Here is a 13,151-nt window from a genome sequence, read left to right as displayed (position 1 = left end):
CAACGACCTTGGATTGGATCTACCTCGGTGGTGGTAATGCAATGTGGAGACGGCCCTGTTCAGTCTGGCTTATGGCACAATTGTCTTACTCCCTTTCAATTAGTTCTTTGTACTTACTCTTCAGGTAATGTCTTAGGGACATGCATATCAATGTATATACACGTAGTTTTTGATCTCTTTGGTCACTTGTGAAGTCATGTACCTTTTCTGTCCTAAATAAGAAAAATAATAATACAGAGGTTGCCTTGGATGTAAGCTTTCTCCCTCCTGGGAGAACTAGGTTGAACTACTAAAGTATCATACTTTATAATCTGCAGGGCATGTAACATATAAAGCATCCTTTGTAAAACAGGAAGTGGTGAGAGTAATAGTAGTTGGTGACTGTGTGCCAAGCACTGCTTAGAGCAGTTTACATACATTAGATCATACATTAGATAACTGAACTGTATTGGTGTAAAAGAGATAACACATAAAGGACTGGACGAGCATTTGGAGGTAGTTGAAGAAGGACATAAGTTTGATAACTTGTAATAACTTTTACTTCTCACAGAAACTATAAGTTAGGGACTCTAGAGTTACCATTAACAAGTACCTGTAAGACTGAACCCTCAGTGAAGGTGATTGTTGGGGGGAGGGCGGCAATGGGGGGAGGATGGGGATGGAAACACCCATAAAGAAGGGGAGGGGGAGGGGTTACGGTGATGTTGGCCCGGAAACCGGGAAAGGGAATAACACTCGAAATGTAAATAAGAAATACTCAAGTTAATAAAAAAACAAAAACAAAAACAAAAAACCACAACAACAAGTACCTGCTGTGCTTAGTATGATGCAGGTGATAATAGAACACCATCATTTTGTGTTGCAGCACAGTTCAGCCAGCCAGCAAACAGGATGGGAAAGCATTAGGAATTATATTCAGTAGGCTTTTCTAGCAATTTTTTTAAAAGAATACATTCAGTTTATTTTGTTTAGATGGATTCTATAGCAAGTTCATATCGCTATTATTTTAGAATTTATGATATACACTGGGCAGAAGATATTGTAAGTGGGTATTTATGGTAAACCTTGTCCTAACAAATAGAACAAATATATTATAAAGCTAAGCTATTTTGTTTCTGTTACACAGCAGTTTTATCTGAAAGAAGTAAGAATCAACTGGTTAGAAAATTATTTTTATCTGTTGTGGGAATTCCATTGGAGAACTCAAGTAAAAAGAGATTGCTTGTACATAATCTTTTAAAAGAAAATTCTGCCTCAGACAAATGTTTAACACTCAGCCTTCCAGTTCTATATCTGACGTATATGATCATATATCTTTAGTAAAGAGTCTAAAAACTACTACTTGTGAACAGTAATTAGGTCAATCCTGGTTTTTAAAGCCAGAATGGCAGTAGGTCTCCTGTGTCTTTCAGTGAACTTTAGAGTTCTGCTATTGAACAAGGCCAGTGCTACAGTACTTACTTCAGTTTTTGGGTTTTTGTTGTTGTTGTTTTGTTTTGTTTGTTTTGTTTTGTTTTTGGCTGAATGGGGCAATGTTCCTAGTTATGACCAATAAGTCATCAGCCTAAATTCTGAAGTTCTGGGTTATCCTGAGACAAGAACACTGATCTGGAAAACATTGAGAACTCTGCTGATAAGGGTCTCAGTGAGAGGAGGGCTATGTGACAAATGATCGTTAACCAGCCCAGAGTAGATACCATACATTACACCTCACTATTCTAAGTCAAAGAGGTTTACATGTTATTTGATACAGTAGCTAAGTGACTCTTCTAATTGACATATGTCTTCTTTAAAATAAGTTGAGGGACCTTCTTTACTCAGGACTTGCAAAGCTCTCCAATGAGGGCATTGGTGAACTATTTCCCCAATACTGGAACAAAAATGAAACCATGTGACGATGTAGGGTCACAAAACTGAGAATCAGGTATAGGCCTGCAAGAGTTAAGAGGAAACACACACTCGGGTCATTCATGTTAAAAGAATGCCGTCCATGCTTTAACTGAGATCTCCTTATATACCAGAGGCAAAGGCCATGGAAAAACAATAATGCAGGTGAAAATCCCAAACAGGAAAACAGGAAAAATCTGTGTCATGGAAAGTCCCAGCCCCCAAACAGAGGCATAAACAACTTCTTAAAAAGCTGAGAGGCTAAGCGAGGGGGAAGGATGTCATGTAAAGTCCGGCCCCAAAACAGGGGCCGAGAGCAGCTGCCAAGGGTGTAAACAACCTCTTGCCATAGCAGGCTGAAAGGCTCAGTGAGGGGGAAGGGAAACACCCCAAGGTAGGGCCCAACAATTCCCCCTCTTTAATTTCTTTTTTTTTTTTTTTTTTGGTTCTTTTTTTTCGGAGCTAGGGACCGAACCCAGGGCCTTGCGCTTCCTAGGCAAGCACTCTACCACTGAGCTAAACCCCCAACCCCTTTAATTTCTTTTTAAGTAGTGCTGTCTTAGGATCAATCTTGGGTTCCAAAACTCTTTCCCATCTCTGAATACCCTGACAGTCCTCAGGGTTTCTGTCTTAGGCAAGTATGGTCTCAGAAGGTTGCCTGTATTTGGCTAACTAATTGTCATACAAACTGAGCCTAATTTGGGTGGATGGATTATTTCCGGCCAATGAAAATCAATCCTGTTTGGTTTCAGCCTGAGACTGGATCTGTTGGTACTTAAAACAGCCCAAGGGCAGCTGCTAAGAGCGAGTAATCAAGATAAGCATTTAAATCCCCAACAGCCTTGCTGCTATTAAGGACCTTAATAGGGGTTACACACACAGAATGATAAAAGGTAGAACAAGATGTAATATGGATTTCCCAGAGAAAGTCCAATTGTTCCTGCAGGAGAGCAGTTTGTTGGCTGAGATTAAGAATGCCCAACTCAATCTGAGTATTAACACTATTCTGCACAGTCAGTGCCGTGGTGACCTCTCCATAATTCCAAAGATAGCTGTCGATTGAGATATGGCCACACCAGGCACTGCAGCAGCAGTGGCTGAAATGGCGATGGCAGCAATGACTGTCGCAGTAATGCCAAAATCTCTTTTATGCCTGTAGAGTTCCACTGGAAATTAGCCTTCATCCAGAGGCATGGGGATCACACCAGGAACTCGAACAATCAATGCAAAAATCTTCCTGTTCCCAGCAATTGGTTAGTAGACAGGACCTGGAAGAACAATTGAGAATCTCCTCCCTTGTCACTGCCTCAGTTCCATTCCAAACCAAAAAAGAAAAAAGGGTGCCAACACGCATGGTGCAGATTTCAGAAGATTTTTATTCTAAACATGTGATCCAATTACATGCGTTGCCTTCTCATTAGATAACCTATTTGATTGCTGTTTGGAATAAGGCGTGTTTCATCAGGTTCCTTTTCTAAAATACTTCCATGACTCAATCTTACAATTCTGTACATCTAGCTCTCTTCACTTTCTGTAAAGCTATTCAGCCACTCCTCAGTTAATTGTCTAGGGGAATAGAATTTGCATCTCTCTTGGGGATATCAAACAAAGGCTTAAAGGTGAGATCTTAGCCAATTAACATATCTTAGAAGCTTTTAAAAATAATTTAAAGTAAACTATCTTAAATTTTCTGTGCCACAGTCTGTTTAGGATATAACCAATGTCTCAAATATTGAAAAGGAATATTGAATCTTTTCTGGAGCAGCAGCTACTCCCCCAAATTTAAAGCACATTGTAAGAGTAAAGGCTTGTAGTAAAATTAAAATGTCTATATAATGAATAATATACACTGAAAGATTCAAAGTCTTAACTTCTTGTATTGAAGCAGTGACAAAAATGTTTTACATAATGTAAGGCCACAAGTGATTCCTTGAGGCAAAACTTTCCAATGGTATCACTTCATGGGCTCTCCAAAATTATAAGCAAGCTCACTAAATGAAAATCTTCCACAATCGCCAGTATGTAAAGAAACATCATAAAAACAATCTTTTAAATCTATAATAATTCTATATGTATTTCTTAAAATAGCAGTTGGAGAAAGCAAACAGGCTGTAGTGCTCTTATAAGTTAACAATCTCCCCCTGTTTGACTTTTTTCTTAATTACAAATATGTGTGAGTTAGAATCCTGAGCCTGTCTATGATCGAACTGTAAACGGTAGCCAATGTAACACTGGCAATCTTTAACCACAATCTTTAAGTTTCCTTTGTAATACCAGAGCACAGTGATAACTTTGGAGAGCAAAACTCAACCTCCAACAAACCATCTATTCTCTAAAATCCAGTCTCTCCAAAACACCAAGTCCATTTCTCGTGCTTTAATCTTTTTTTTTTTTTTGGTTCTTTTTTTCGGAGCTGGGGACCGAACCCAGCGCCTTGTGCTTCCTAGGTAAGCGCTCTACCACTGAGCTAAATCCCCAGCCCCCCATTTCTCGTGCTTTAAAGTTTGACTGCCAATTCTTGCAATGGTGCAGACTCTAATACCTCAACAAAGAGACATTGCCCTAAATTCTTTTATAAGTCTGGTTTCTATGATAAGAATTATATTAAAATATTATCCCAATTTAGACATGTTTCCATGGGTTATCTCATACCACATGTTGTCTAAAATGACTCCATCTGAATTATCAGTTTTAAACCAACTTTATGTTAACCAATGTTACAATTTTTAACCATACCCAATAACTTAAAAGCCAGTAACCTATAACCAAGACATGTAGAGCATATTATACATTTAAAACCAATCAGAAACAAAAAATGAAGTGGCTACACATATATTTAATATTTAGATCAAACAACATTTCTACTTTTTCTAGCTGTAATTTTAAGAGAAGTACCTTGTCAACTGTTGAATCCAATAATCACAGTCAGATTTTTCTAAGAGAAACAGCCATTAGCTCCATTACCATAGAAGCTGTGAAGTTCCTGGTGCACTTAGGATGGGCTAGTGTAAACATTTAGCCAGCCCCCTGGGGAGCTTCCCCAGTGGACCTAGGCTCCTAGCTACAGATGCAGGACTCCAAAAGCCAATTGAAACTGCTTTTTATTAATTTTCCTTTCTTGAAAGGAGATAAAACTAAATCAAGGGGTGAATCAACCAGCATTTAAAGTTTAACCATTTTTTTTCTTTTAAACATGAAACACAAGACATTCAAGCAATGAGAAGCAAAACCCAGACATAAACTGACATACATGGACAGCTTGGTGCACCAAGGACAGACAATAGACAGAGGGAAAAAATTAGGACTAGATGGTGTCCCACCAAAGGGACCCAGATATCCTACCTAAAGGACCCAGAACCAGAAATAAGCACTTCTCCAATGTGATCCAGCAAGGAGGCAGTACTTCTCCCGCCCTCTTCCTGTCCCTAGGAGAGTTCTTAAAAAGCTTAAGCTCATTTTCCTTCTCTCGGCAAAGCATCTGTGGAGAGTCCAGGAGGACTGTTTTTCTCAAACCCATTCTCTCTCTTGTCTAGGGTATAACTGTCTCTAGTCAGGGTCCAAAGACTAAAATCATCTATGAAAATTGACTTCGCTTCTCTAGATTTTAGCATAACTCTAAAAGAACACACACAAAAAAACAGTTTGCCATTATTACCTTGTCCCTTTTTGCAAGGTTTACTCACCACTAGCCCAAATGTTTATTTTTCTTTGCACGTGCTTTCAATTCCTGTGTTCCTTCTGAATCCTGCTTTCTGAGGCCTTTCCTGGCCAGTTTTCCCCAATTCGCCCCTCCTCCTTTGTCGGCTGGCTTCCTGGGACGATCTAGTCAGGTTGTCCTCTCTTTCCCAATCTCGGTGGGACCGCCATTTGATGACGCCTGCATAGTCACAACACTGAGAACCAGGCGTAGGCCTGCGAGATTTAAGAAGAAACATACACTCGGGTCATTCATGTTAGAAGAATGCGGTCCTTGCTTTACTGAGATCTCCTTATATACCAGAGACAAAAGCCATGGAAAAACAATAATGCAGGTGAAAATCCCCAAACAGGAAAAATCTGTGTCATGGAAAGTCCCAGCCCCAAACAACTTCTCAACAACAAGAAGCTGAAAGGCTCAGCGAGGGGGAAGGGTGTCATAGAAAGTCCTGGCCCCAAATCAGGGGCCGAGAGCAGCTGCCAAGGGTGTAAACAACCTCTTGCCATAGCAGGCTGAAAGGCTCAGTGAGGGGGAAGGGAAACACCCCAAGGTAGGGCCCAACAACCATGAACATATTAGACACTGTGCACTTTCCAACAAAGCTATCCTGATTGTCCTGCAGGTGAGGAGCCAGGAGTCAGTGAGTGAGTCATTCATAATGTATTACACATAGCCATTCAGCAATGGGCATTGACAATGGTAGCCCTTCATATACATCTGCAATATTTAGGTCTACTCTGGTGTTTGGAATGAAAAATGTCCCCAATAGATTTGTGGTGGTAGCACTGGGGAGGCTGGGCTTCAAGGTTATGTAGACTTGCCCTACTTCCTCCTTGATGAAGTATGAAGCTGAGATATGCTCAGCCAGCCAGCTTCCTGCTCCAACCACCTGATACAATGCCTTCCCCACCATTGTGGACTAACCCTCTGGAGCTGAAAGCCCAAATAAACCCTTTTGTAGTCTGTTTTTGGTCAGAGTGACTTTTCACATTATAAAGGTAACAAATACAATGGGCTGTCTTGAAATCACCCTACTCCCATAATTTTAATTTTGATACTGTCATCTTATAGTAAGTTAATGCATAGATTGCCATGATGTAATGATTAAGTCCAAGTCACCAATAATGCACTGATGTCTCTTAAGGAAAGAAATAAAAGTGCTTCCCCTGGGAGTTGTGTAACCAAGAATGAGTCCAGATTTGAATTTTCTACTTCATGCTACCTCTCTTCCGTTCTCTGTTGCATATTCCTCAAGGCAGTCTTGTGAATGCTTTTCCCTATTTCTCTGTGTATCTATTTCTGTGTCTGTCTGTCTGTTGGGTTTTCTATTTGACTTAAAGTGTGAGTGGTGTCTGTCTATCTGTAAGTGGCTTGAACAGTGTAGGTAATATCCCATGGGGAAAGGAATGCGATACTTTACAGAAATTTACGGAGTTTAACAAAGGGTTAAGTCACTGGGTTCCAGTTGACCCAGATAGCAAACATCCTTGTTTATCAACCAATTACCATAAGTGGTTGCTTCTGACCTTTATAGTAGGTTTGGGGGAGATGCTTTCAACATCTGTATCTGCCACTTTCAGCAAAAGGAAATTAAGGTTGGTTTTTTTTCCCCATTTTTCTCTTAAAGGCAGGTTAAACAAAGTTTGAATACACACTAAGCTAGCCCAGTCCTGTCTTAAATGACTTCAACGTGTATTATCAGCTTTGTTGTGAGATCCAGCAAAAGTGCCAGTCAGACCAACAGATTGGGAAAAGATCTTTACCAATCCTACAACAGATAGAGGGCTTATATCCAAAATATACAAAGAACTCAAGAAGTTAGACCGCAGGGAGACAAATAACCCTATTAAAAGATGGGGTTCAGAACTAAACAAAGAATTCACAGCTGAGGAATGCCGAATGGCTGAGAAACACCTAAAGAAATGTTCAACATCTTTAGTCATAAAGGAAATGCAAATCAAAACAACCCAGAGATTTCACCTCACACCAGTGAGAATGGCTAAGATCAAAAACTCAGGTGACAGCAAATGCTGGCGAGGATGTGGAGAAAGAGGAACACTCCTCCATTGTTGTTGGGATTGCAGACTGGTACAACTATTCTGGAAATCAGTCTGGAGGCTCCTCAGAAAATTGGATACCTGAGGACCCAGCTATACCTCTCTTGGGCATATACCCAAAAAATGCCCCAACATATAACAAAGACACACGCTCCAGTATGTTCATAGCAGCCTTATTTATAATAGCCAGAAGCTGGAAAGAACCCAGATGCCCTTCAACAGAGGAATGGATACAGAAAATGTGGTACATCTACACAATGAAATATTACTCAGCTATCAAAAACAATGACTTTATGAAATTCATAGGCAAATGGATGGAACTGGAAAATATCATCCTGAGTGAGGTAACCCAATCACAGAAAAACACACATGGTATGCACTCATTGATAAGTGGATATTAGCCCAAATGCTTGTATTACCCTAGATACACAGAACACACCAAACTCAAGAAGGATGACCAAAACACGAATGCTTCACTCCTCCTTTAAAAGGGCAACAAGAATACCCTTGGGAGGGAATAGGGAGGCAAAGTTTAGAACAGAGGCAGAAGGAACACCCATTCAGAGCCTGCCCCACATGTGGCCCATACATATACAGCCACCCAATTAGATAAGATGGATGAAGCAAAGAAGTGCAGGCTGACAGGAACTGGATGTAGATCTCTCTTGAGGGACACAGCCAGAATACAGCAAATACATAGACGAATGCCATCATTAAACCATTGAACTGAGAATAGGACCGCCGTTGAAGGAATCTTAGAAGGGATTGAAAGAGCCTGACGGGGCTTGAGACCCCATATGTACAACAATGCCAACCAACCAGACCTTCCAGGGACTTAGCCACTACCCAAAGACTATATATACATGGACTGACCCTGGGCTCCAACCTCATAGGTAGCAATGAATAGCCTAGTAAGAGCACCAGTGGAAGGGGAAGCCCTTGGTCCTGCCAAGACTGAACCCCCAGTGAATGTGATTGTTGGGAAGGGGGGTGGCAATGGGGGAAGGATGGGGAGGGGAACAGCCATACAAAAGGGGAGGGGGAGCAGTTAGGGGGATGTTGGCCTGGAAACCAGGAAGGGGAATAACAATCGAAATGTAAATAAGAAATACTCAAGTTAATAAAGATGGAAAAAAATAAAAAATAAAAATAAGTGCCAGTCAGTCTCTTAGAATGCAAGAGATATTTTCATAGTACATCGTCCCAGGTTAAAATAATTAGCACAGCTTACATGAAGTTGGTAGTGCATCAAAGAGCTCTCTCTCTTACATGACAGGTCATCGGTTGCTGCCATGTAACAGGATTTTAAATAGTGTTCAAAATAGCACCCTATTCCCAGAGAGATTTCTGTTTTGATTCAACAAACATTGAGTGAAATATATCCCCTTCACGTTAAAAATTATAGGATCACTCTTCTCTTGGACTTCATCATTTACCTAAGTCCTTTATATACTGCCAGGAGTGAATATATTGTACTAGAGACTATAATGTAGTCAATTCATTTAAGGAAGCCTCAAGATTTTTATGAAGCAATAGCAGGTGAAAAACCATTTAAAAGTCTTCATGAAGTCAGTTTTACCTTGAGAGAGAGAGAGAGAGAGAGAGAGAGAGAGAGAGAGAGAGAGAGAGAGAGAGAGAGCCTAGGCAGAGTAAAGAGCGGGTCTGAATGAATACTTTTGAGCAGGAAGATGCATACTGAGTCTGGAGAGAAGGCTAATGGAGCCAGAATAGAGAAAGGAGAACAGGTTAGTGGAGGATGTGGCAAAGGCAGGTGAGATCACACATGTATGTGACATTTAGTATGTATACATAATGAAAACACCATGTAGTGCAAAATTATATATTTCAGTGGCTAAGAGTGCATGCCAATGATTAAATCTCCAGAATATCTGCTATAACACAATTAGCCCTGCCATTTTGGAATTTATTTCTACTGATCTTTAAAAAACCCCTGATCCTTACCTCAACATGGTAGTGTATGCCTTGACCGTTTAACCTGGATCCTTTAAAATCCTTCTGGAAGTGCAAAATCCTTACCAATGGGAACTTTGTTTTCTTCCATAATGATTCCTAGTTCATCCTCTAGTTGTAGGTAAGAGCAAGACAGATAGAGATTCTCAAACTAGCCATGCTTGACGCAGATGCCTCTAGGTCAGCCTTCAGTGATAGTGTTTGGGAGGCACAGGATAAGATTTTTCTATAATATGGGCCATACGTGGAAAGAAGCAGATAATGGTGCTCATTCTGTAATGTACAGCTTTCTCCAGTTCACAAAATAATGATTTCTTTTTTTCTTTTACATTCTTTCTTTTATTGGATATTTTTATTTACATCAAATGTTACCCCCTTTCCTGGTTTCACCACAAGAAACCTGGTATCTTGCTTTGCTTCTATGAGGGTGCTCCCTAATCCCCACCCACTTCCTCCCACCTCCACACCCTGACATCCCCCTACACTGGGATATCAAGCCTTGACAGGACCAAGGGCATCTCCTACCATTGATGCCCAAGAAGGCCATCCTCTGCTACATATGCAGCTGGGGCCATAGGTCCATCCCTGTGTACTCTTGGGATGGTGGTTTAGTCCCTGGGAGCTCTAGGGGGTCTGGTTGGTTGATATTGTCTTCTTCTTATGGGGGTTCAGACCCCTTAAACTCCATCAGTACTATCTCTACTTCTCTATTGGGGACCCCATTCTCAGTTTAATGATTGGCTGTGAGCATTCGCCTCTGTATGTGTTAGGCTCTGGCACAACCTCTCAGGAGACAGCTATATCAGACTCCTGTTAGCATGCATTTCTTGGCATCAGCAATATTGTCTGGGTTTGGTGACTGTATGTATATGGGTTGAATCCCCAGGTGGGGCAGTCTCTTAATGGCCATTCCTTCAGGCTCTGCTCCATAATTTTTCTCCATGTATGTTGTTCATAAGGGGTCTCAAGCCCCTTCAAGCTCTTCCAGTTCTTTCTCTGATTCCTTCAACGGGGGTCCTAGTCTCAGTTCAGTGGTTTGCTGCTGGCATTCGCCTCTGTATTTGCTTCTATACCCCATTTTTAATAGGATTATTTGTTGCTCTGGAGTCTGACTTCATGAGTTCATTGTATATATTAGATAATTAGCCCTCTGTCAGATGTAGGATTGGTAAAGATCTTTTCCTAATCTGTTTGTTGCTGTTTTGTCCTATTGACGGTGTCCTTTGCCTTACAGAAGCTGTGCAATTTTATGAGGTCTCTTCTGTCAATTCTTGATCTTAGAGCATAAGCCATTGGTGTTCTGTTCAGGAAATTTTCCCCAGCACCCATGTGTTGGAGGCTCTTCCCCACATTCTTTTCTATTAGTTTGAGTGTGTCTGGTTTTATGTGGAGATCCTTGATCCACTTGGACTTGAGCTTTGTACAAGGAGATAAGAATGGGTCAATTTGCATTTGACATGCTGATCACCATTTGAACCAGCACCATTTGTTGAAAATGCTGTCTTCTTTCTATTGGATGGTTTTACTTCCTTTGTCAGAGAAAAGTGACTATAGGTGTGTGGGCTATAGTTTTAAGATTTCTGGATCTTCAGTTGTATTCCATTGATCTACCTGCCTGTCTCTGTACTAATAAAATACAGTTATTATCACTATTGCACTACAATACTGCTGGACATCAGGGATGGTGATTCCCACAGAAGTTCTTTTATTCTTCAGAGTAGTTCTTGCTATCCTGAGTTTTTGTTATTCCAAATAATTTTGCAAATTGTTCTTTCTAACTCTATGAAGAATTGAGTTGGAATGTTGATGGGACTTGCATTGAATCCGTAAATGGCTTTTGGCAAGATGTCATTTTTGCTATATTAATTCTGCCAATCCATTAACATGGGAGATCTTTCCAGCTTCTGAGATCCTCTTTGATTTCTTTCGTCAGAGACTTAAAGTTAATGTCATACAGATCTTTAACTTACTTGTTCAGAGTCACACTGAGGTATTTTGTATTATTTGGGACTATTATGAAGAGTGTCATTTCCCTAATTTCTTTCTCAGCCTTTTTATCCTTTGAGTAGAGGAAGGCTATTGATTTGTTTGAGGTAATGTTATGTATCCAGTCACTTTGCTGAAGTTGTTTATCAGGCTTAGTAGTTCTCTGATGAAACTTTTGGGGTCACTTAAGTATACTATTATTTCATCTGCAAATAGTGACATTTTGACGTATTCCTTTCCAATGTGTATACCTTTGATTTCCTTTTGTTGTCTAGTTGCTCTGGTTAGTACTATATTGAATAAGTATGGAGAGAGTAGTCCCTGATTTTACTGGGATTGCTTCAAGTTTCTCTCCATTGGCTACTGGTTTGCTGTATATTGCTTTTACTATGTTTAGGTATGGGCCTTGAATTTCTGATCTTTTCAGGACTTTTATCATGAAGGGGTGTTGAATTTTGTCAAATGCTTTCTCAGCGTCTAATGAAATGATCATGTGGGTTTTTTTTTCTTTGAGCTTGTTTATACAGTGGATTAGTTGATCGATTTCCAAATATTGAACCATCCCTGCATCCCTGGGATGAAGCCTACTTGATCATAATGGATCATCATTTTGGTGTGTTCTACGATTTGGTTTGCAAGAATTGTATTGAGTATTTTTGCATCGATATTCAAAAGGGAAATTTGTCTGAAGTTCACTTTCTTTGTAGGGTCTTTGTACAGTTTATGTATAAGCCTAATTGTGGCTTTAAAGAACGAATTGGGTAGTATTCCTTCTGTTTTAGATTTTTAGAGAGTATTCATTCTGTATCAGATATTTTAGTATTGGTATTAGGTCTTTTATGAAGGGCTGATGGAATTCTCCACTAAATTCATTTATTTGGTCCTGGGCTTTTAGGGGGGGGGGCGGGTTGGGAGACTTTTAATGACTATTTCTATTTCTTTAAGAGTTATGGAACTCTTTAGATGATTTATCTCATTCTGATTTAACTTTGGTACCTGGTATCTGTATAGAAAATTGTCCATTTCAACACGAATTTTCAGTTTCCTTGAGTATAGGCTTTTGTAGTAGAATCTGATGATTTTTTTTTAATTTCCTCAGTTTTTGTTGTTATGTCTCCCTTTTTATTTCTGATTTTGTTAATTTGGATACTGGCTTTATGCCCTTTGGTTTGTCTGTCTAAAGGTTTATCTATCTTGTTGATTTTCTCAAAGAACAAGCTCCTGGTTTTCTTGAATCTTTGTATAGTTCTTTTTGTTTCTACTTGGTTGATTTCAGCCCTGAGTTTGATTATTTCCTGCAATCTAATCTTCTTGGGTGTATTTGCTTCTTTTTGTTCTAGAGCTTTCCGGTGTTCTGTCAAGCTGCTAGTTTATGTTCTCTCCAGTCTCTTTTTAGAGGCACTCAGATCTATGAGTTTAGCTCTTTGCACTTCTTTCATTCCCTTAAGTTTGGGTACATTGTGCCTTGATTTTCATTAAATTCTAAAATGTCTTTAATTTTTTTCTTTATTTCTTCCTCGTCCAAGTTTATAGAGCATTGTTCAGCTTCCGTG

At 39.9% G+C, this 13,151-nt stretch overlaps 1 long non-coding RNA gene across 1 annotated transcript in view; it reads right to left on the bottom strand.

The window, feature by feature from the left end:
* Positions 1–100: 100 nt before the first annotated feature.
* LOC103692331 (uncharacterized) overlaps positions 101–13,151 on the bottom strand; it is a 79,079-nt gene continuing 66,028 nt past the window's right edge. Inside the window, exon 5 of the long non-coding RNA XR_005504709.2 lies at positions 101–5,799. This is a non-coding gene — a long non-coding RNA (uncharacterized LOC103692331). The remainder of the gene's footprint in view (positions 5,800–13,151) is intronic.

This window comes from Rattus norvegicus, chromosome 5 (genome assembly GCF_036323735.1).
Source record: "Rattus norvegicus strain BN/NHsdMcwi chromosome 5, GRCr8, whole genome shotgun sequence".
NCBI classification, from domain to species: domain Eukaryota; kingdom Metazoa; phylum Chordata; class Mammalia; order Rodentia; family Muridae; genus Rattus; species Rattus norvegicus.
This window is presented reverse-complemented; position numbering and strand designations above follow the sequence as displayed.